General features: G+C 33.2%; 1 protein-coding gene across 9 annotated transcripts in view; it reads left to right on the forward strand.

Annotated features, from left to right (window-relative positions):
* Nucleotides 1–21,645, forward strand: part of SOX6 (SRY-box transcription factor 6) — a 372,105-nt gene that overhangs the window by 124,355 nt on the left and 226,105 nt on the right. The window lies entirely within an intron of this gene.

Below are 21,645 nucleotides of genomic sequence, written 5' to 3' on the forward strand. Positions count from 1 at the left end.
ATAAGATAAATTGCTTCATTAATTTACTTAACAGAAAGGTATGAAAAAGAAACAAATGTCAAAAGATGAAGAGCAAATTAAGTTAAAGGTAATTTTAGTCTTTCCTCTTGAAATCATAATAATGTCTTAATTTATGAATCCAAATCATTAATTTGAATTTTTTCTGGTCAAAAAGGGTCAAGGGTAGCACCTATAAAAACAAGTTTATAGAATGTATTGTACATAATAGTTTATGGGTGGATTCTGAGGCTTGGTTACCTTTTTTGAGTCCTGGCTCTGTCACTTACTAGCTGAGTGACTTTGGGCAAGTCACTGAAGTTTTCTGTTTCAAATTCCTTGTATCTAAAATGGGAGAGTGAGAGTTTCTACCTCATAGGCTCATTAAGAGGATTAATATAAGTAAAGCTTTTAGAACAATTCCTGGCACTTAGAAACACTCATGAGGTTAAACTGTGGTCACTGTTTTTATTAAGATACCCATAGGATCATAGGTTGATTAATCTCAAGCAGATTTCATAGGATTTAACTTTTCATGACCTCTGATCTTGATGAGGATGAGCATCTTTAGTTCTGAAGATTTGTGATTGATGCTATTATTTTGAAACATGTTAAGAACCATTACAAAATTAAGTTTCCTTATCAGTCAGGAAGTTCTTCTTCTTCCCTAAATCTCTCTTGTTGATGCTTTTGTGGAGAAGAAGTACTATATTACTAGTTTTGGTATCATGAGTATAATCCATGGTCTCTAATTCTATCAGTTGTCTCTTACAGAGAGACTCTTTTCACTCTGATTTGCACTAACAATTTGGGAATTTACATTAGTTTTCTGAAGTTACAAACAACATCAGGTGAATCCTTCTATTGGTCATGGATAATGTCTCATTTAAGATAAACATCTGGCAATTACTATTTGGTGAAAATGTTATTTTTAATTTATTGCAGAAAATTGTCTAGTGTTCAGGGATGTTGTGTTCAATTCAAATGAAGACAAAAGGAAGTCATCTCTTTCCCAGGAAATGATTAATAACTCATTCCATTAACTAATATAGTATTAAAATTAAGTGGAAATTGGATATTATTTTGAATCTCACTGCTTCTGTGCTGTACTCATAAAGGCTATTTGCTATTTTGGGTGAAAAAAAACTTAACTTATAACTGACGGGTAGAAAGAAAGTCATTAGTGACATATTTCTCTATCCAGCTGCAATAACATGTTGTGTGCTACTTTGCACGTCATTCTGTGTTTTCTATCCTTTCCAAAGTCATTGGTTTTACAACAGTGAGAACAGAAATGGTTTGTGCATAGGCAAGCTTTTGCCAGCATGAATGATGGGGGTCTTGCTTTTTCTTAGTTATGTGGAAGCTAACATTTTATTGTGTTATGATTCCGCATCAAGTTTTTATACTTTGGGTTAACTCCTCCCCCTTGATCCCCTTTCCATCTTTCTTTATGTTTCATTCTGATTATGAATTTATAATGTGAAAACTACACTAGCCTGAGATGGTCAAAATGTTTAAATCTTGAAAGCAAAAACACATACAAAATTAGGCTTTTCAAACTCTTTAACTTTTTTTCTGGATTCTTTATGTGATATGTGAACTTTGATTTGTGTGCTGCTCTCAGTTTTATAAGCATAGGAGGTAAGGTTCTTACTAAAATTTTCATTTTGATTTACTCTACATAATTGTCTCTTTTTACAACCTAGTATTTTGTTACCATAAGTATTATACACAAAGCATGCCAATAATATAAGAACTGACATGAAATTTAGTTTAAGTTGATTCAACCACTGCTAAAACTTAACATGCATTTTTAGTCTCGGTGAGATCATGCCAGTTAGTTATTATCCACCTAAATTAGTTATAATTATTCTGAAATTTTAGAATGGTTTAAATACTATCCCCAAGAAATACATTCTATTGTGGGTTATCAGTATTTTATATCACAAGCTCTGTGCATTTTTCATACCTCTTATTATTTTTCCCTCATTACATATTTAGTGTAAAAAATATAGAAATACAAAATAAAATTAATTAATTATTTCTACCTATATTATGTTATTTGTCCTTTCCATTTTAATTAATACATGTATTTGTTAAATTTTTTACCTTAAAATTAGAATCATCCTTTTACTATCCTTTTATAAGCTGTTCTTCCCACTTAATGATATATTGTCAATTTCTCTGTGATTAAGTCATCTAAAATGCTATTTTTACTTACAGAAAATATTGCATAAACTGAGGTTCTCATAATTTAACTGAGTCTTTTATTCAACATTTGAAGTTTTTTATTATTTGTCATTATAAAGAAAAACTTGAATATGGATAACTTTTTAATAATTTTCGGTATTAATTAGTGGTTATTTTCTTAGGATGTATTCCTAAGAAGTGAGATCCCTGGGTCAAAGCATGTGTTCTTTTTTAAAAAGTCTGGGTTCATACTGCCAAACTGCCCAGTAGAAAGGGTACAATGTGCTGCCCTTACCAACGGTATCTGCAAGTATTCTCTTGCCCTCAATGACAAGTATTGTTACTTTAAAAATTTCTTGCTGGTTTTAGTAGAGGGAAAGGGTACACTACTGCTGATTTAACTTTCTTTGGTTATTATTGAGAATGAAGCATTTGACATAAATTTATTTGTATTAAATGTCTCTTCCTTTGTGAATTGCCTATTTATGTTGTTTGTCCATTTTTCTTATTAAAGGATTTGTCTAGTTCTTATGGTTTTGTAAGACTCTTACTGTATATTTTAATGGTATTAACCTTTATCTGTCATATATGTTACATTTTATCATTTTCTTTTACTTTATGGTTTTTGTTGTCAAATCTTTCCCTCCCTTTTAATGCTCTTTTATGTTGGGGGTTTGTTTAGAAAGGCTTCCCCAGCTCTGCTATATTTTGTTCCAATTCTTTGACTATATTTTTATTCATTTAACTCTTTAATTCGTCTTGAATATATTTTGATGTGTAATTTCAACTAGAGATAAAACTTAATTTTTTTCTTAAGCCATTAACCAAATATCTCTGTATTATTTATTAAAAACCCATCTTATTCTTCTGACTTGAAAAAACATCTTTTATCACACTGATTGCAAATTTGAAACCATTTCTCAGTTTTGGGTTCTAGCCTATTGATGTATCTAAACTTTCATTAGTATTGTACTATAGTATCTTTGAAAAGTAAATATTGTAAGACCAAATTCATAACTTTCTTTAAGGTGTTTGCATACTTCTCTAAAGTTTATTTTAGGCTTACTTTAACTTAATTGTCAATTAAAATCCCAAAATAATTTTTTGAAAGGTTATATGTATATGAAACTATAGGGTGAATTGACATCTTTATAGTATTGAATCTTTTCATTCAAAATCATTTATTCTTTTATGTCCCTCAACAATAATTTGTTTTTTAAATATAGATTCTGCGTGTTTCTTTTGATGTTTTTGCTGTAATATTTAATATTTTTGCTTGCTCTTGTGGATGAGATATTCTTCACTCAGTTTTCTTTTTGTTACCATATTTAGGGATGCTAGTGAATTTTGCTGGTTCATTTTATAACTTTCCTCTTTATTGAACTTATTAGCTCTAGTCATATTTCAGCGGATATGTTTTCTCTTTTTTGGCAGTTATATGTCCCTTTTTTTATCCCTTCTCATATTACACTGCCTAGAATATCAAGAATGATATTAAGTAATACACGTGATGGCAGGTATTTTGTGCAGTTTTTAATTTATGGAATTGTTTTTAACATTTCACCACTAAGTATTAAGATATTTAAGACATTCTTTATTATTAAAAAAAATTCTAGTCATAGTTTATTAGGAGTTTCTATGAAAAATTGCATTTTATCTTATGGCGTGTCTTCTTGTTTTTTTTTTCCAAATTTACTGATGAAATAAACCCTGATTACTCATGGTGTAGTCCTATTTTAATGTACTGACTAATGGTATTTGCTCATATTACAGTTGTTATTTTTGCATCTGTAATCACAAATGAGATTAGTTTGTGTTTTTCTTTATTTGTACTATCTTTGTTAATTTTTAGTACCAGAGTTCATGGTTGAATTGGAAAGCTAGGCTACGTAAAGTATTGAATAGATAGCATGAGAATTACTTATTCCTTGAAATTCTGAAAGAATATACTCATAAAACATCTAGGCCTAGAGTTTTCTTTGGTAATTTTTTTTTCTTTTTACATTGCCTATTTCCCTTTAAGTCAGTTTTTCTAGGAAAAACATTTCCTAGAAAATTGTATGTTTCACTGAGATTTTCAAATATATTAATATTGATTTAAAGTACAGATCACTTATTTTGTTTTTTATTTGCTGTTATATATTCCATTTAAAATTTTGCATATTTGTTTTATATCCCTTTTTTTCCTCAATTTTACTTGCCAGTGGTTTTTCTGTTTATCTCTCCTCCCAACACCCCAGTAAGTATCCAGTTTTGAGATTTATTTTTCAATTCTACTGCTTTTCAGAATGCCAACTACTTCATCTTGCTTTTACCTATATTATCTCTCCTTTGCTTATTTTCCTTATACTTTTTCTTTTGTTTCTGATACCCTTTAAGTTCCTAAATTGAATACTTCATTTTAAACATTATTTCTTTAATAATAAAGGTACTTTTCGCCATGAATATACTTGTAGAAATGGCTTTATGCATCCCATAAATTTGAGCTTTTAGAATTCTCATAGTCATTATTTTCTAAATAGTCAATATTTGTATTATTTTCTACCTGATCTTATATTTATTTATATATTCTTAACTTTACATCTTTTGGATTCAGGAGTGGAATGAAGCTGGGGAAGGGAGGAAACAGCTTTTATTACTACCATTGAAAAATTCTATATGGTGGGTTTGTTGGCCAAGGGAGAATTAAAATGTTGGCAGTAGAATGGTTAAGAGCAGTATTAAAAATGAATCTTAGGGGTGCCTGGCTGGTCAGTCAGTTAAGTGTCTGTCTTTGGCTCAGGTCATGATCCCAGGACCCTGGGATGGAGCCCTGCATCGGGCTCTCTGCTCAGCGGGGAGCCTGCTTCTCCTTCTCCCTCTGCTGCTCCCCCTGCTTGTGCTCTCTCTCTCTCTCTCTATCAGATAAATAAATTAAATCTTTAAAAAAATGTAAAAAATAAAAAATGAATCTTAAACCCAGTGAGCTTAATATTACCATATATTTAGAAACAACACGTTAATAATCTCCTTAGAGTCTACTTTTTAAAAAACCTGCTGGGGCATCTGGGTGGCTCAGTCCATTGAGTGTCTGGCTCTTGATTTCTGTTCAGGTCATGATCTAGGGGTTATGGGTCATGAACGTTGGGCTTTGTGCTCAACACAGTCTGCTTGTCCCTCTTCCTCTGCTCCTTCCCCCTGCACGTATACTCTTTCTCTCTCTCAAATAAATAAATAAAATCTTTTTTAAAACAACTTTCAAATTAAAATCTTATTGTTTAAATGAAGCAAAGCAATATTTCTGAAACCTTTCAATAGGAGTTGGAATATTGCTAAAGTTTGAGAAACACTGAATCATAGATTTTCAATGGGTCTGTATCCGGGTATTGTCTAATATTTTTTAAAAGAAAATCCCATCCCTAACCCACCACCGTATTTCCATAAGTAGCCTTTTTCCAGTTGCAGTGCTAATTGAGGATAGAGTACTATAAATGGCATAAATTTAATAGCAGTAATCTCAAAGCTATGTTCCAGCCAGGTTAATGTCATTACAAGTATTGCTAGATAACTTTATTATTAAGAGCTTAAATGAAATATAACATAAAATTATTAGAATTTTGCCTTGGTCTGGTTATATCTGAAGTATTGTGTTCTAATTGGGGTGCCATATTTTTAAGGGATCTGTTTTCAAATTTGGATTTATCAAAAGTTGCTGAAATGGTGAAGAGTCTTGAACATTTAATATGACTAGTAATTAAAGATCTAGGGAAGTTTGGCCTAGTATAAGTTGGTTGGTTGAAGCTTTGTTGAATAGAAGAGATTAAGATTTGTTTTGGGTTTTAGGGTGTTAAGGAAATAGGGAAATTATTCTCAATGTACAAAAGAACTTAGGAACAATTAATGGCTATCTGATGTGATACAGTTGGATTGCTTTAAGAGAGAGTACCTCAAATATGCTAGGTATTCAAGAAATATTTGTTGAATGAATGGATGAATTAATAAAATAACATCTGGAAATTTGACTGTGGAAAATTTTAAATAGAGCTGTTGTAGAGGATATTAAAGAGTATTCCTACTCTGATGGAACGTTATCTTCATGACCTCCTAAGGTTTCTTCAAAAATAATACCAGTGTTTACAATATTTTCTTAATTATAAGACTAGTCTTTAAAATACTAGGTATTTTCTGTCAAGAAGTAATAAGTACTTTTGTAAGATGCTTTATTGTTTATAAAGGAAACAAAGTACTAAAGCATCTATATTATTTTATTTGATCTTTATTATAACAATCTATTGAGGAAAATATTATTATATTGATTTTATATAAGAGTAAAATGAGACTGAGAGAAATTAAGTGGCTTGTGTGAGGTCACTGAAGAGTTGCGGAGATAGGTTTTGAGTCCTGCCTCTAAAACCTCTGTTTAATGTAATACAGCGTAATTCTCACAATCCTCAGAATCTTATACTTCTGCAGTGGAGAAAAGGGGAAGATAGACTCTGGGCTGTTCCTCCCTCCCACAATGTACAAACAACCAAAACAGTTTCCCTTGTACCCTTTTTTATGTAAGTGAAGCAGTATCACAAAGCAGGAAGGGGTATAGGCAATTGCTTTCTATAGAAGTATTTACCTTGATCTCTGCCTGAATATGAGAGAGGGGAGAGTCATATGGTAGAAGGACAGAAGGTAAGAGAGAATTACTGATAGGGTCCATAACCCATTTGTATGTATGTTTGAGTTGTACCACAAAGTGAGGATGCTAGGATAGTTATGGTTCTGAAACATTTTTAAATACAATGGTGACATACCAAATGAAATCTAGAGCATTAGGGAATCAGCCTCTGCCTCCATGGATAAGCCTAATCTTCTGTGGTTTATGTAAGAGAATCTTAGCCAGCTTCCCTGTTTTGCACACATGCCCCTCTATGCTGTGGCTGGCATCTCCTTGGTGTGAAGGCGCCTCCCTGGGCAGTGTGCCAGAGAAACAGTGATGCTGGTTGTTTGAGTTAGCACAAACTGTTTGTGCTTGTGTTTGTCAAACACACAGATGATATGACAGACAAAAAAATAATTATGTGGTATGAACCAAATAAGGAAAATAGTGTTTTCCTTCCTTGGTCATTTATGATTAATCATTGCAATATTTACATGTAGGGATTCAGGTACATGTGCTTGTCGGTATACTCCGCTGCCGCTTAGAGAAGTGCCAGTCTCTTTCTGATAGGAAAAAAGTTGATTAGAAAAATGCTTTTAAATAGAAAGTTCTACAAATGATTCCCAACGTTTTTCAAAGCCACTATTGAGAAACAATTGCTTATTATAGTTATTCAACTAATATGTCTCAGACGTTTGTTCTAGAGCCCAAATGTTCCTGCCATACTTTGCTATTCAAGGTTTTAAGCATTACTCCCCATTACTTCATTAGGGTTGTTACTAAGAAAAGTAAAATTAGGAACTGTGTTGCATCAAATAGTACAAGCATATTACAGTTGTGCCTGGCACAAATCCTGAATTAAAAATGTGAATTTATTATGCTATTGCCACCGTGTGCCAGTGAGAGCCAGTTTTCATTTTTAGTTTTGATTGCAAATACAAATCTCTGGAAGAGAGCACAGGAACACAAAAGTCATGGTTTTATTTTTTTCAGGGCACGATGGGTCTTTGATGATCAAATAGTATAGGTTATTCTTGAAGTAACTTAAGTAGTGCTGTTATTACCAAAGGGTCAGAATGGACCTAACAGCATTCCCATAGAATCAGTATTCTGCATCCCAAATTACTATCTTAAATGCCAATTCTCTTTCCTAGTTTGCTCACTTCTCTAGTAAGGGCCTAAACCATATCTAAGTACTCTGTACTCATTCCATACATTGTCCTTTCTACAGAAAACTCTGTTTTTTAGGAATAGTAATTCACAGTTACTTGTGGTTTTGGTTGTAGGCAATCACAGAAGGACTAAAGTGGTTTGCCAAGAGCTATGACTGTACACTTTACATATTCATTTATAAATGAATTTTTCTTGAATTTCCATTTATAAACTTATAGCAATGTCTTCATCTGAGGGAACTTAAAAAAAAATCTGGAAGTGTTTAGAGGCGAATCATCTGCCACTTTTCAACTTCAATGAAGTCAGCAAAGTTCACATACCTAGTGATTCTTGCTGCCTCGTAGGAAAAAGAGTTGAAACAGTAATCTATCAATGTTGAGATTTCATGTGTTTTGAAAATTTGAAATTGTTATTTCTAAGACAAATGCTGTATTGCTCTGAAGCCAGCTTGTGAAAGGGATTGGGAGCACGTGTAATATTCTTCACTTTCCTGTTTGTATGAAATAATGTGGTAGAGTATCACTATTTTCTGTATAAATCTTTGTAATTGTAGAACTTCAGAGTAACATCTAGAATCATAGAATCTCAAAAGATTAGAGCTGAAGAAGCTTTGCATATTATGTTATCAAACCTCTTATTTTCCATGTAGGGACCCCAATATCTAGAAAAGAGAAGTTACCACTCTCAATCACATAGTCAATTACTAAGGTGAAAACTTAGCATTCCCCCAGAATAGCATGTTTAGCCCATTTCACGTAGTCTTTTGGTTGTGTTGTAATCAGTAGTGAGTTATTGTTTCTGAACCGATGAACTCCTTTTACTAACAGTAAATGCATATCGCAGCTAGTTTTATAGATATATATGCATTATAATAGCAATACCCATATTTTTTAAAATTATACTATGCATGAATGTAAACATTTCAAAGCTTTCCTTTGTACTCTATCATAAACATCTTTTACTTCTTTTGAAGTCTGTGTGATATACATACAAGCAATTAAAACCTATCCCCACTTGCGTTTGGAGACACAAGGTCTTCTTAATTAAAATTCAAACAAAAGCTACTGGTAAAAATTACTACTATATGATTAAGGTCTTAAGTATTATGATACAGTAGAATCACTGTTAACTGTTGGAATTAAAAGAAATCGATATGTTGGGGAAAAGATCAGTTGGATCTAATTAGTGAAATCAATGTTTATATAAAAGAAAATGCTAAGTTTAGTGACAAATTCTGGTTATAAATATAACACTGGATGAAGTTGTTCTTTGTTGTTATTACATTGACCACATAATCATGTCTTAAATTCATTGAATAAAAATCTGTAACTTTTTTAGTAGTTACTATAATTAAAAACATAGAACTTTACTTAAAATCACATCAAGTTTTAAAAATTTCAATTTTATAAAATGTTATATATAAAAATAGTCAACAATTACAAAGTATTTCTATTGATTCCACTTTAAAATGCTAATTTTAGCAATAGCTACAGTCTAGAGTGGGAAAGGAGGCAAAATTGGTTAGAAGTAAAAAAGATCCAAAGTATTCTTACACAATTATGATTACATTAAATATGTATTAGTCTATTTGGTGACATACCGAAATAAAAGAGAATACATTTTGATATAATTCAAAAACAAGACATTTCACTTTTTCTTCCTGATTGCTGTAATGAAAATAAACATTATAACCAGCATGGAGAAGCAAAACTATTACTAATTGCAGCCTAGATTTTAAGTAAAATGGAGGTCATTAGCAATTTCCTGGAAGCCATTCAGATTGCTTACCAGGAAATGGTAGCTAGCAGGACATCTGTAATCCTCCTGTGTGGAATTAGTGAAAACATACTGAAGCTTTAATGATGTGTGTTAGACTTTGGCTTATGGTGGAAACTTTATCTAAGTAGCTCATATTTCATTGAATACAAGCGATTTTTATTTAGTATTAGAGTACAAACCCAGAATTGAAAGTAGCCTTTAACATCCATCCATATATACATACCCTACTATACACCTGTATAGATCAGAGTATGGCTCATAGTGGAATAAGAGATGACACGGTAATGGAAGAACAGTAGGAATCTGGAAGTGAAATGTGTTTGGGCAAAGTGAAAGAAATTTCTTCTATAACTTGGAATGCTGATTTCACAACATTTTGAGTGGTGAATTTAGTCCCATTTTTAGTAGCATCTTCTTATCTCAATAAAAAGATAAGCAAAGCTGACTGTCAAGTGAAAACACCTTACAGGACATAAATTTAAGTTTGACTGACTGTATTGTTGTGGGAGAAATGGGGTCACCGATCTAGAGACTTTAAGCATGGCATCTCCATGTTACCTGAATTATTGGTTGTCCTAATAAGGGGAACATCTCTGGAACTATAAAGAGTAACAGAGTAAAACTGAAGAGAGTATTTATATACTCTAGTTTGTGTGGAAAATTATATATATGCAGAAAATTGCTGGAAGGATATTTAATAAACTGTTAACAGAATTTGACTATGAGGTAAAAAAAGGTATGAGACAGGCTGATTTTTAAGCTTGTTTTGTATAGTTTGTACTGTAGTTTTGTTTTTGTTTTTTTTAAACCATGTATATGCCTTGCTTTTTCAATACAAAAAACTATTTTTTAAAAAAAGACTGCAGTCTTCAATGAAAATGAAAGGATTTGTTTCCTTATTTGTATAAGAGAATATGGATGATACTACTTACTTAGCTTCAAATTGTGTTGAGAAGATTAGAGAGAAAATGTGTAGTATTTGGCATAGCATAGAGTAGCATAGAGTAGGGAATCCACAAATACTATAGGTAGGCAACAACACTTGGCACAGTTAAGTACTTGAAACAGTAAATACTGATAAAATGATGAACTGCAGTCCTCAAACTTGTTTAAGACTCTCAGGAGTCTTAAAGTGTATTGAAGATTCTAAAATTCTTTTGTTCATGTGACTTATATCTAATAATACTTTATTGTGTTAGAAATTAAACCTGAGATGATGGGTATTAAAGAGGGCACGTTCTGCGTGGAGCACTGGGTGTTATACACAAACAATGAATCATGGAACACTATATCAAAAACTAAGGATGTAATGTATGGTGATTAACATAACAATAAAAAAATTTTAAAGAGAAAAAAGAGAGAGATACAAGTGAAAAAAAAAGAAATTAAACCTGAGAAATTAAAAATATTTAATTCATTTAAAAGTTATAAAATTAAGGGAAGCCTGTGTGGCTCTTTCGGTTAAGTGTCTGCCTTCCGCTCAGGTCATGATTCCAGGGTCCTGGGATCCAGCCCCGCATCGGGCTCCCTGCTCAGGGGGGAGTCTGTTTCTCCCTCTCCCTCTGCCCCTCCCCTCAACTCACTCTTTCTCTCTCACTCTTGCTCTCTTTCTCAAATAAATAAAAAAAAATCTTTAAAAAAAGGTTGTAAAATTAAATCTGCTACATGTTAACATAAAAACTCATTTTTATGAAGAATAACTATATTTCCTAAAGTAAAAATAATTTAGTGAGAAGAATGGCATTGTTTTACATTTTTGCAAATCTCTTTAATGTGTGGCTGAATAGAAGACAGCTGGACTCTCTCATATCTGCTTTTACATTCAATCTGTTTGATATGTTTTCATTGAAATATATGAAGAAAAGCTAATATTCATATGTAGTTGATAAAGGGAAAAGTATCTTACAGCCTTTTCAAATAGTTGTGAATATTCTTTGATACTACATCAAGTTTCCCAAGTGGTGGTTTCTTAAAGGTCAGGTCCAATGTAGGATCTGAAATCATATCAATGAAATGTCCAATACTTTTACATTAAAATCCATTGGTCCAATTTGAACTTTGAATGAATCATTTGCTCTATGCATGATTTTGTAATGGCATACATTGGTCTTTTAGATTATATTGTTCACTGAGTCATGTAGCTCTTCCTTATGGTGGCATATTTCATCATATAGTATCAAAAAATCACATTCATCAATATTATCCTCAATCTTATCAGAAAAAAATTTTAAGTATTTGGAAACTGTCATACTCATGATGGCAGACAGAAGTTTTCCAAAAATCTGATTTTCCCTTGAAAGTTCAAATTAGGGACGTCTGGGTGGCTCAGTCCATTAAGCAACTGCCTTCGGCTCAGCTCATAATCCCAGGGTCCTGGGATCGAGCCCCATGTCTGGCTCTCTGCTCAGTGGAGAGCCTGCTTCTCCCTCTCCCTCTGCCTGCCGCTCCCCCTGCTTGTGCTCTTTCTCTCTGACAAATAAATAAATAAAATCTTAAAAAAAAAGAAAGTTCAAATTATATTATTTTAGCCAACACTATCAGTTACTTTTAGAAGTCGGATCCTCACTTGCTAAATATTGAACTATGAATAATGATATTTTGTCTTGTTCTTTTAAATAAAATTGGAGTTCTATGCAAAAAGTTCTGAAAAACTTCAGGTTGCAACTCCAATAATAGCACAAGTGATTTTCCTTGAGACAACTAGTATGCTTAAGTATAATAAGCAGTGGGATGCTTCCCATTTCATCACACAGAATGTTAACTTTTTTTTAAACTCTACAATCAAGAGTCTTCTAACTCAAGATCAAGAGTCACATTCTCTACTGACTGAGCCAGCCAGGTGCCCCTCATCACACAGAATATTAAAAATATGTGTATTCATGGGGCACCTGGCTGGCTCATTCAGAGAAGCACGCAACTCTTGACCTTGGGGTTGTGAGTTCAAGCCCCATGTCGGTGTAGAGATCACTTACATAAATATATAAATCAACTAAAAAAAGAACTTAAAAATATGTGTACTATAAAGTCATTATTTAATATAATTAATTGTTTCATCAAAGACATTCTTTTTAATTTTTTTATTAACATATAATGTATTACCTGTTTCAGGGGTACAGGTCTGTGATTCATCGGTCTTACACAATTCACAGCACTCGCCATAGTACATACCCTCCCCACTGTTCATCACCCAGCCACCCCATCCCTCCCACCCCACTCTGCTCCAGCAACCCTCAGTTTGTTTCCTGAGATTAAGAGTCTCTTATGGTTTGTCTCCCTCTCTGATTTCGTCTTGTTTCATTTTTCCCTCCCTTCCCCTATGATCTTCTGTCTTGTTTCTCAAAATCCTATCAGTGAGATCATATGGTACTTATCTTTCTCTGATTGACTGATTTTGCTTAGCATAATACCCTCTAGTTCCATCCACGTCGTTGCAAATGGCAAGATTTCACTTTTCTGATGGCTGCATAATATTCCATTGTATATATATACACCACATCTTCTTTATCCATTGATCTGTTGAAGGACAACTAGACTCTTTCCAGAGTTTGGCTATTGTAGACATTGCTGCTATAAACATTGGGGTGCATGTGCCCCTTCAGATCACTACATTTGTATCTTTGGGGTAAATACCCAGTAGTGCAATTGCTGGGTCATAGGGTGGCTCTATTTTCAACTTTTTGAGGAACCTCCATACTGTTTTCCAGAGTGGCTGCAGCAGCTTACATTCCCACCAACAGTGTAGAAGGGTTCCCCTTTCTCCACATCCTCACCAGCATCTGTTGTTTCCTGACTTGTTAATTTTAGCCATTCTGACTGGTGTGAGGTGGTATCTCATTGAGGTTTTGATTTGGATTTCCCTGATGCCGAGTGATGTTGAGCACTTTTTCATGTGTCTGTTGGCCATTTGGATGTCTTCTTTGCAGAAATGTCTGTTCATGTCTTCTGCCCACTTTTTGATTGGATTAATTGTTCTTTGGGTGTTGAGTTTGATAGTTCTTTATAGATTTTGGATACTAGCCCTTTATCTGATATGTCATTGTTTCATCAAAGAAATTCTTAATTGAAACTAAATTTTTTGTTTTACTACAAGCTTGTGGTGGTGAGGAATACATTGACTACTAATGGAGTTAGGTGCTTTTGATTCATGCAAGGGGACCAACTGTTTTAACCCACTATTTCATTTGCATTGTCAGTGCACATCTCAGCACTGTAACATGCAACTAATGCCTTAGTATTATTATGAAAACAGTATTGACCTCAGGGACACCTTGGAGAGTTCTCTGGAACTCCAACATGTTCATAAACCACATGTTGAGAACCACTGAGCTAGAACCTTAAAAGAGATAAATAAATGAAAAATAAAAAATAATAAATCAAATTTTCAGTAATAACTACAAAGCAAATCAGTTATATTTAAGAGTTCAAAGATTCTGTGAAGACCCTGAATAAAGTTACTGGCTTAAAGAAGTTAGTTGCTTTCTTCCCTTTGATGCCACAAACAGGAATTGTGGCATAATAAACAGAGGGTGTAGAATTGATCAGATGTGGGTTTGAATCATGGTATAAATTGAGCAATTTATTTAACCTATTTTACTCTCAGCTTTCTAACCTGCAAAGTGGGAAAAAAATACATGCAAGTCAGGATTATTGTCAGTGATTGTAAAATGACTAAAAAAATAAGTCTTTAGTAAATAATAGTTTACCAGTAGGAATAGGAACAAGAGTATTTAGTTATGTGCCACCCATAGGGGCCTGGAACCATTTATTAATTTCTTGTAGCACAAATTATTTCATAGGAAATGATTATATATATATATATATATATATATATATATATATATATATATATATATATATAAAATTGAGAGGAAGTTCTAATACTCCAAGAAATCAGTGTTATTGCTCATGTCAAATTTACAGTATGGTTCATGTCCCCAATGTTAGATTAACCAAAAAATGATAACCACTTTATTGATAATTAACTTACATTTTCAGGTAAGCTAGGCCTGGTGAACACCAGACTAATCAGTTTCCTTCCCATCTTATTACAGCAATTGTATGTCTCCCAGCTCCGTGTAGTATTATTAAATGACCTTACTTACGTACAAGTAAAATTCTCTTACAAAACTTTAAGAGATTTTCCATATAATTTTGGTTCTGGCATTTTATTATAGTGGTAGCTAAAGCTTAGAGGTCTTGCTGCAAAAATGAGATTTTCATATGTATCGTTTCTAGACCTGGACATATAATGGCTATGAATTCCTTTTTTTTTTTTTAGTGTAACATTTGTGATAGATGATATTTCAATACATATGCATTTATTATTTTATAATTAAAAGTTATACATAGATTTTTAGTAAACATAAAATATAAAACTTTAAAATTTTTATATACTATTATTAATTTGCTCTATTTCTATTTAGTCTTTTTGTGTTTGAATAAATGTAAAAAGCTTAGAAGTATACATTTGTGACAATATTTATATACAGTTGATTCTTGGAAGAAAAATGTGTGGGATAGTAATTAATCTCATTGCTGTTTATAGGCCCAGGAATGCTCAGTGCCTAGCATCCTAGGTGCCAGGGTATACCCTGGGTATTTCTTTACTGTAGAGTCAGCTCTTGACCAAATTCTCATGGGATATATATGTCACATTAAGAGTTGGCCCATACTACTAGACCTCCCACACACTTACTATTTAAGTCATTTGTCTGAATTAAAAAAAAAAAAATCTAAGGCTAACCACTTAATAAAATGTGTGTATTTTCATCCAAATGGTGTTTTCATGAATAAGACCCTTGAAATAGGCATAAATTGTACATTATTCTCTACATTTTTAAATGTGTTGCTACTGTTGGTAATTACCACTGAGTGCATATTTAATGCACTGAGGAAATTTGATGCAATTATTCTGTTTATTTGTGATTCCCCTTCAATCCAAATGTCTGCATTAAACTATTGAAAAAGAAAACTACAGAGAATTTAGGTCATTTAAAAAATGCACACATTTTCTGAACTCTGCTTGTAAACTTGTATTGCACTAACCAAAATAAAATTAAAATGAACCAGCATTATAAAAGATAGGGTTCAAAAGTTTAGGTAATTTTGAATAAAATTACCTTTTAAATATAACCATAAAGAATTTGGGCCAATTGCAAGGCTATAGTCTTACAGAAGTCAATAAGAGACATGTATAACTGAACTCAAAATTTAGCTAGTTTAACTTAAGACAAATTCTTTTTCCTCAAGCCTCTTTTCAGTACTTAAGAGTTGATTACACCTGGAAATGGATCGAATAGACATAAGTTGGTAGCTCTTAGAAAGTCTTTACAAAATGGTCGAATCCACAGAGCAAAGGTCTGTCTTTTCCATGAGTGCCTCGCATTTTTTAAAGCTCAGAGAATTTGGGTACTGAAAAAGATCTCTAATGCTGAAAGAGTCTGAAAGTAAGCAGAGTGCAAGAGGGGTGCAGCTCTTAAAGGCCCACTTTTTATTTCCTCCTTTGATCATCAGCTGGTAGGAAAAGTACACATGTTTCTTAGAAATGATTCAATATCATTAAAATGGTTTGGCCAGGGAATAGAGTAAGGCAGAAGAACATAGGTATTAAATGGGAAGTAGGAACTCCATATCCACTTTGTTCGGTAGACATCTTCTGGTGTTCCCTTTCAAGTTAATATGCAACCTTTTGTTGTACATGTTTTAATAATATTCTTAAACATCTCTCTAGGGCTAAGGAAGAGATGAGATTTAAAATGAGATCTATCCCATGGCTTTAAAAATATGTTTCTTCATGTAATAGTAATGAGAGACCTGTGTTCTTATATTTAAAGCTAAGAGTTACATTCCTATTAACATTTGTTTAACTAGGCTTCCATCACAACAGGTGCACAATTATTTTTATGAGTAAAATATTATCAGCCTTCAAAATTAGCCAGGGCAAAATGCAAGTTGTCTGATTAAATAATCAGAGCTGATACTTAAAATACATTTGATTTCCACAGGAATTTTAAAATGCAAAGTCCCAGTTTCTTATTCTGATATGTTGAGGGAGTTGCAATTGTTTGTAGTATGTAAGTAGTAGCTTATACTGTAACTAGTTTGATACATTTCACATAATTCAGTTGACATTATGAGATAAACTACTAAAAATATAATAATAGTTTATTACTTCTAGTCTAATATTTTAATCTACCAATGAAATACTATTATGCTTTATATTAGACCAATAAAAGAAAAAGAAGTGACTCTTTTTAAGACTTTTCTAAGTTCAGTTAAAAGTCACATAAATTTAAAAAGCTAAAATCCACTGTATTCTTTTTTTAAGATTTTTATTTATTTATTTAATTGACAGAGAGAGAAAGAGAGCACAAGCAGGGGGAGCGGCAGTCAGAGAGGGAAAGGGAGAAGCAGACACCGGCTGAGCAGGGAGCTTCATATAGAGCTGGATCCCAGGACCCTGGGATCATGACCTGAGCCGAAGGCAGACACTTAACCGACTGAGCCACCCGGGTGCCCCCAAATCCACTGTATTCTTATTTAAATTTAACTTGTGGAGGATTAAAAGAATACAAATATAAATTTTAGATTAATGTATAAATCATGCACACCAAAATTACTGAGTATTTCGGGGAACAATAAAGACTCCCAAATGGTAAAAATTAAACAATCAAACAAATGAAAAAAAACAAAAATGAACAAAAGGAAACAAAACCAAGTGCATGAACCCTACACAGCCACACACGTGCACGCGCGCACAGACACAGAACCCTGTGAACTAAACAGGAAGCTTCTCTAGGAGGCACCTTCACCGTGGTTAAGAAGTGCTACAATAGTGCAGCTGTTAGAAGCCAATTACAGGCAGGTAACTGTTTGTTTTCATATCTAAATCTGTTTGTCAATCAGGAAAATGCAATGAGTCAGAAAAGGGGATCTCAAATACAAACCACAGGGTAAGGCAGAGCACCTGGAATGGGTCCAAGCCACAAGAATTAGGACAGGAATATAGATGGAATCAAAACCATACATGTGCACATGGCTCCTGTCTTTGGCCAACTTTTCAAATAGCCTCAGAAGTAGAGATTATTGAAGAAAAAACAGTGTTCTATTGAGAGCAGTGTGATTTTAAGATTTGTTAGAAATGTGGGAATTTATAGAAGAGTGATTGTAGAAGACATCTACAGATCTTTACAAACGTAAGACATTTCTAAAATTGGCTTCTATCATCCTTTTAAACTGAAGGTTTAAACTTTTTTAATTTCAAAGAATACACACACACACACACACACATACACCATATTATAAACAGGTAGGTTTTTACAACTTTGAAATTCATCTGTGGCACTTTCCAGCTTATATAGTTATTAATGAAAAACTTTAGTTTTATCTGGACCCAAGAATATATTTTTACTCAAGTTAGTAAAACTACCTCTACTGTTTAAATATGCAGTTGTTGTGCTTGAGTTGCAAGATTTCAAGAGACAGTGAAGGATACAAAGAGTGCTTTACATAGATCTATATGGCTAGAAGTTTTTCCATGCTGAAATGTGGGAAAACCTACTGAGACCCTGAAGTTTAAGTTGGTAACATCAAGGGAGCATAAATAGAAGTTTATTAAGAAAGCTAAAGAAAATGAAATGGTCACAATCGTTCTGTGGTTTTGCTTAAACACAAGCTTTCATATCCATTGAGAGTCCTGGATTTCTTGTTAACTGGTTACTGAAAGGAGCTCTTTTATTTTCCCAGCCATAGTTTAGTGCCAATAGGCATTTGCCTTGAAGTATGATGGTTCTTCTGTAATCTCCACAGTTGACTGTGTATTTCTCAGCCATGACTATCACAGTTTAAGGTTGTCCTCTCAAATGGATGCTGAAAAGCATTTACTGGAGTAATTATTACTTATCCCTGGTCTTCCTGTCTGCATAATATTCAGTGTTGGTGTCAGGAAGAAGAGGGAGGGGATCACCACTACCAGATATGGTGCTCTCCCTACCTGGAACATCTTTTAAATATTTACAAAGGCTTGTCTGAGATGGAATCAGAATTAATGGCCAAGAAACAAATGATTAAGACGTGATGAATGAGATAAATTGAAATACTGGAGAAAAATAGTTGGGATTTTTTCAGTTTAGAAAGAAGAGTTTACTTAAGATTGCAGGAAGGACCCTGAGGAGATTTTCTGTATTATATATATTTCATAAAGAAAACTAGAGGTAGGACCAGAAAAAAAATTCCATCTTTGCCTTCATGATGAACTTATTCTTATTGTGGTTGACACTGACAGAAACTTTCTTACTAGAACATTAATCTCAGAATCAGGAAGGGATCTTTAGAATTCATCTCATCCACCCCTCTGCTTTCAAGAAGGAATGCATTTATAGAATCTCAGTCAATCCACAAATCTTTTTTTAGTGCTTATTATTTGCCCACCATTGTGTTAAGACTCTGTGGCATTTACAATATTTCATATTTTCCACCAGTCAGACATGAGAAATTCTTTTTTTTTAAGTTTTTTTTTTTTTTTTTTTTAAGATAGGTTTTTAAAGACCTACAGAGAAGCAGGAGTGGAGGGTGCTGTCAAAAGCAATTTACTGGGCAAATACTGTGTGTCACAGTGCTTTTGTTTATTTTATCTTACTTAATCCTCAAACCAATGGCATGAGGTCGGCAACATTATCCTCCTTTTGCAAAGGAATGAACAGAGGCTCAGGAAATTTTTTCTCAAGACACCAAGATAATAATGGACAATCCAGGATTTGAATGGAGGACTGTATAATGCTTCAAGGTTATGCTCTTTCTACCAAGATGTGCTAATATCTCTTCTGGTTATTATTGGGACACATTTCCTCATGCATTTTCCAAGTTTCCCAAGTCTCTTTGAGCTAAGCAAACAGAAAAACAAAAACAAAATCAGATAAAAAACAAAAACAAATTACTTTTTTTTAAGATTAGTGGGATTTTTTTTTTTTACTTTTTAATATCTATAGTTTTTCTTTTCAAATTCAGCTACTGTGGATTTTCCCTTTTCTATTAATTTAAATTCTTCAGGTTTGGGGAATCTTATCTTTTAGTGTACTTTGGATTTTTATTTGCTGTCAAGGATTACTTAATATTATTCTGGCTTTTTAGGGCAGTCGGATCTAGAATTCAACAGTGAATCCTCTCTGTTTGTTAGACAGTTGATAGAGTGCCTGGATATGTCATGAGAATAATTGTAGAACATAAACTTTAGAAAATCTAGATGCTGTCTAGATTACTAGTATTCTTACATTTCTACCATAGTGACATGTATTTTTGTGTCTACTGCAAAAATTTATGAACCATGAATAGAATTTTAATAATAAATTATACTGTGGTTAATAATTAAAGTTAGGGAAAATAGTTAAAGGAAGATTGTCATCTCCCACTTAAAATGACCATTTACTATTATGCCTATAATCCACATCTCACACTGGAATCTATTAAGTATGTGTCTTAAAGTTCTTTCAATTCATAGTACAATTTTTTGATATCTCTGCAGATATTTTAGAAATAAGCTTTGTTCTTTGCTCCTCAGGAAAATGAAATAACTGGTACTAATGGAATAACAAGTGTTTTGAATATGGGGATATACAGAGGACACTGTTATTTGGAGGATTAAGTCATCAGATTATCTTAAACAGTTTCCAATCCAAACAATTTTCATTTCTTGAGAAGGAAGCCAAGAGAAATCAGATCCAGGAGTGTGCTTAAAAAAATCTCATAGGTTAGACAGATATCTTAGGTCTGACTAAAGTCATGAATGAGGATATGAATACTGAATCTTTTGGCAGGAAATAGCATGTAGTCAATCAACACTGACCTCCCAGCAGCTGGGGTATAATTGTTGATGTAGCTGAATCACGCTGGGCAAGCAAGCAGAGATACCCAGGGACACAAATTAGGAGCACGAAGCACCTAGTATCCAGGTATCCAAGCACCCGTAGGTTAAATAACAAGAGTCAAAGGTAAGCTCTGCTAAAAATGAGAATCACGACATAAAGTTACAGAAGCCCTCCATAGTGGGTACCCAGTAATTCAGCACTGATAGGGAGCAAGAAATAGGTCACCACCACGGGTGCTGAGTCTTGTGACCTCTGATCATAGAGCAGAGATTGATCGTCTAGTTCTAGTTATCTGCTTAGTATAGAGACTGATATTTATAGCTAGATGAAAGGAAAATTTTTCTAGATTACAGTAAATCTGTGCTGCCCAATAGAGAAGTGATTTGTTACATGTTGGCTATTTAACAAATTCAAATCAATTAAAATAAAATTAAAATTTAGTTCCTCAGTCACACGAACCGCGTATCAAATACTTATTACCACATGTGACTAGTGGCTACCATTGGACAGCAAAGATACAGAACACTTCCATTATCACAGAATGCTCTATTTGACAACATTGTTCTATATTATAGTAGTCATAAGGGCTAGGCTTTTGGAGAGTTCTAACACTGGCAAAATGTAGAATCTACAAGTATCTGTAACAAGACATTTCTATGACCTGTACTTTAAAGAAGACCAAAAAATGGTATTATGTCAAATTAAGTGAGGCTTCTGAAAACAGGATTTTGATGGAAGAATTGTATTATATGAAGTTAGTGTTGAAATTGGTGTTCATATTTTTTTTTACTGATTTGCATATTGTTGCAATAAATACAGAAATTTTTTCACTGAGGAACATCTATTAAAATCCTGTTGGAATGGATCATAACTTATGTATAGAACTGCTGATATTATATTAAAATCTATTTTTTTTGCATGTATACTGTGTGCTTGGTGAAGCATATTGGTTTCTGTGAGTTACTTCAAATTATCTCATCTCCACTGATGGCTGATGAGAAAGTTGATCCT

Source organism: Callorhinus ursinus, unplaced genomic scaffold, assembly GCF_003265705.2.
Source record: "Callorhinus ursinus isolate GAN/ISIS: 27379988/994484 unplaced genomic scaffold, GSC_fseal_2.0 scaffold49, whole genome shotgun sequence".
Lineage (NCBI taxonomy): Eukaryota > Metazoa > Chordata > Mammalia > Carnivora > Otariidae > Callorhinus > Callorhinus ursinus.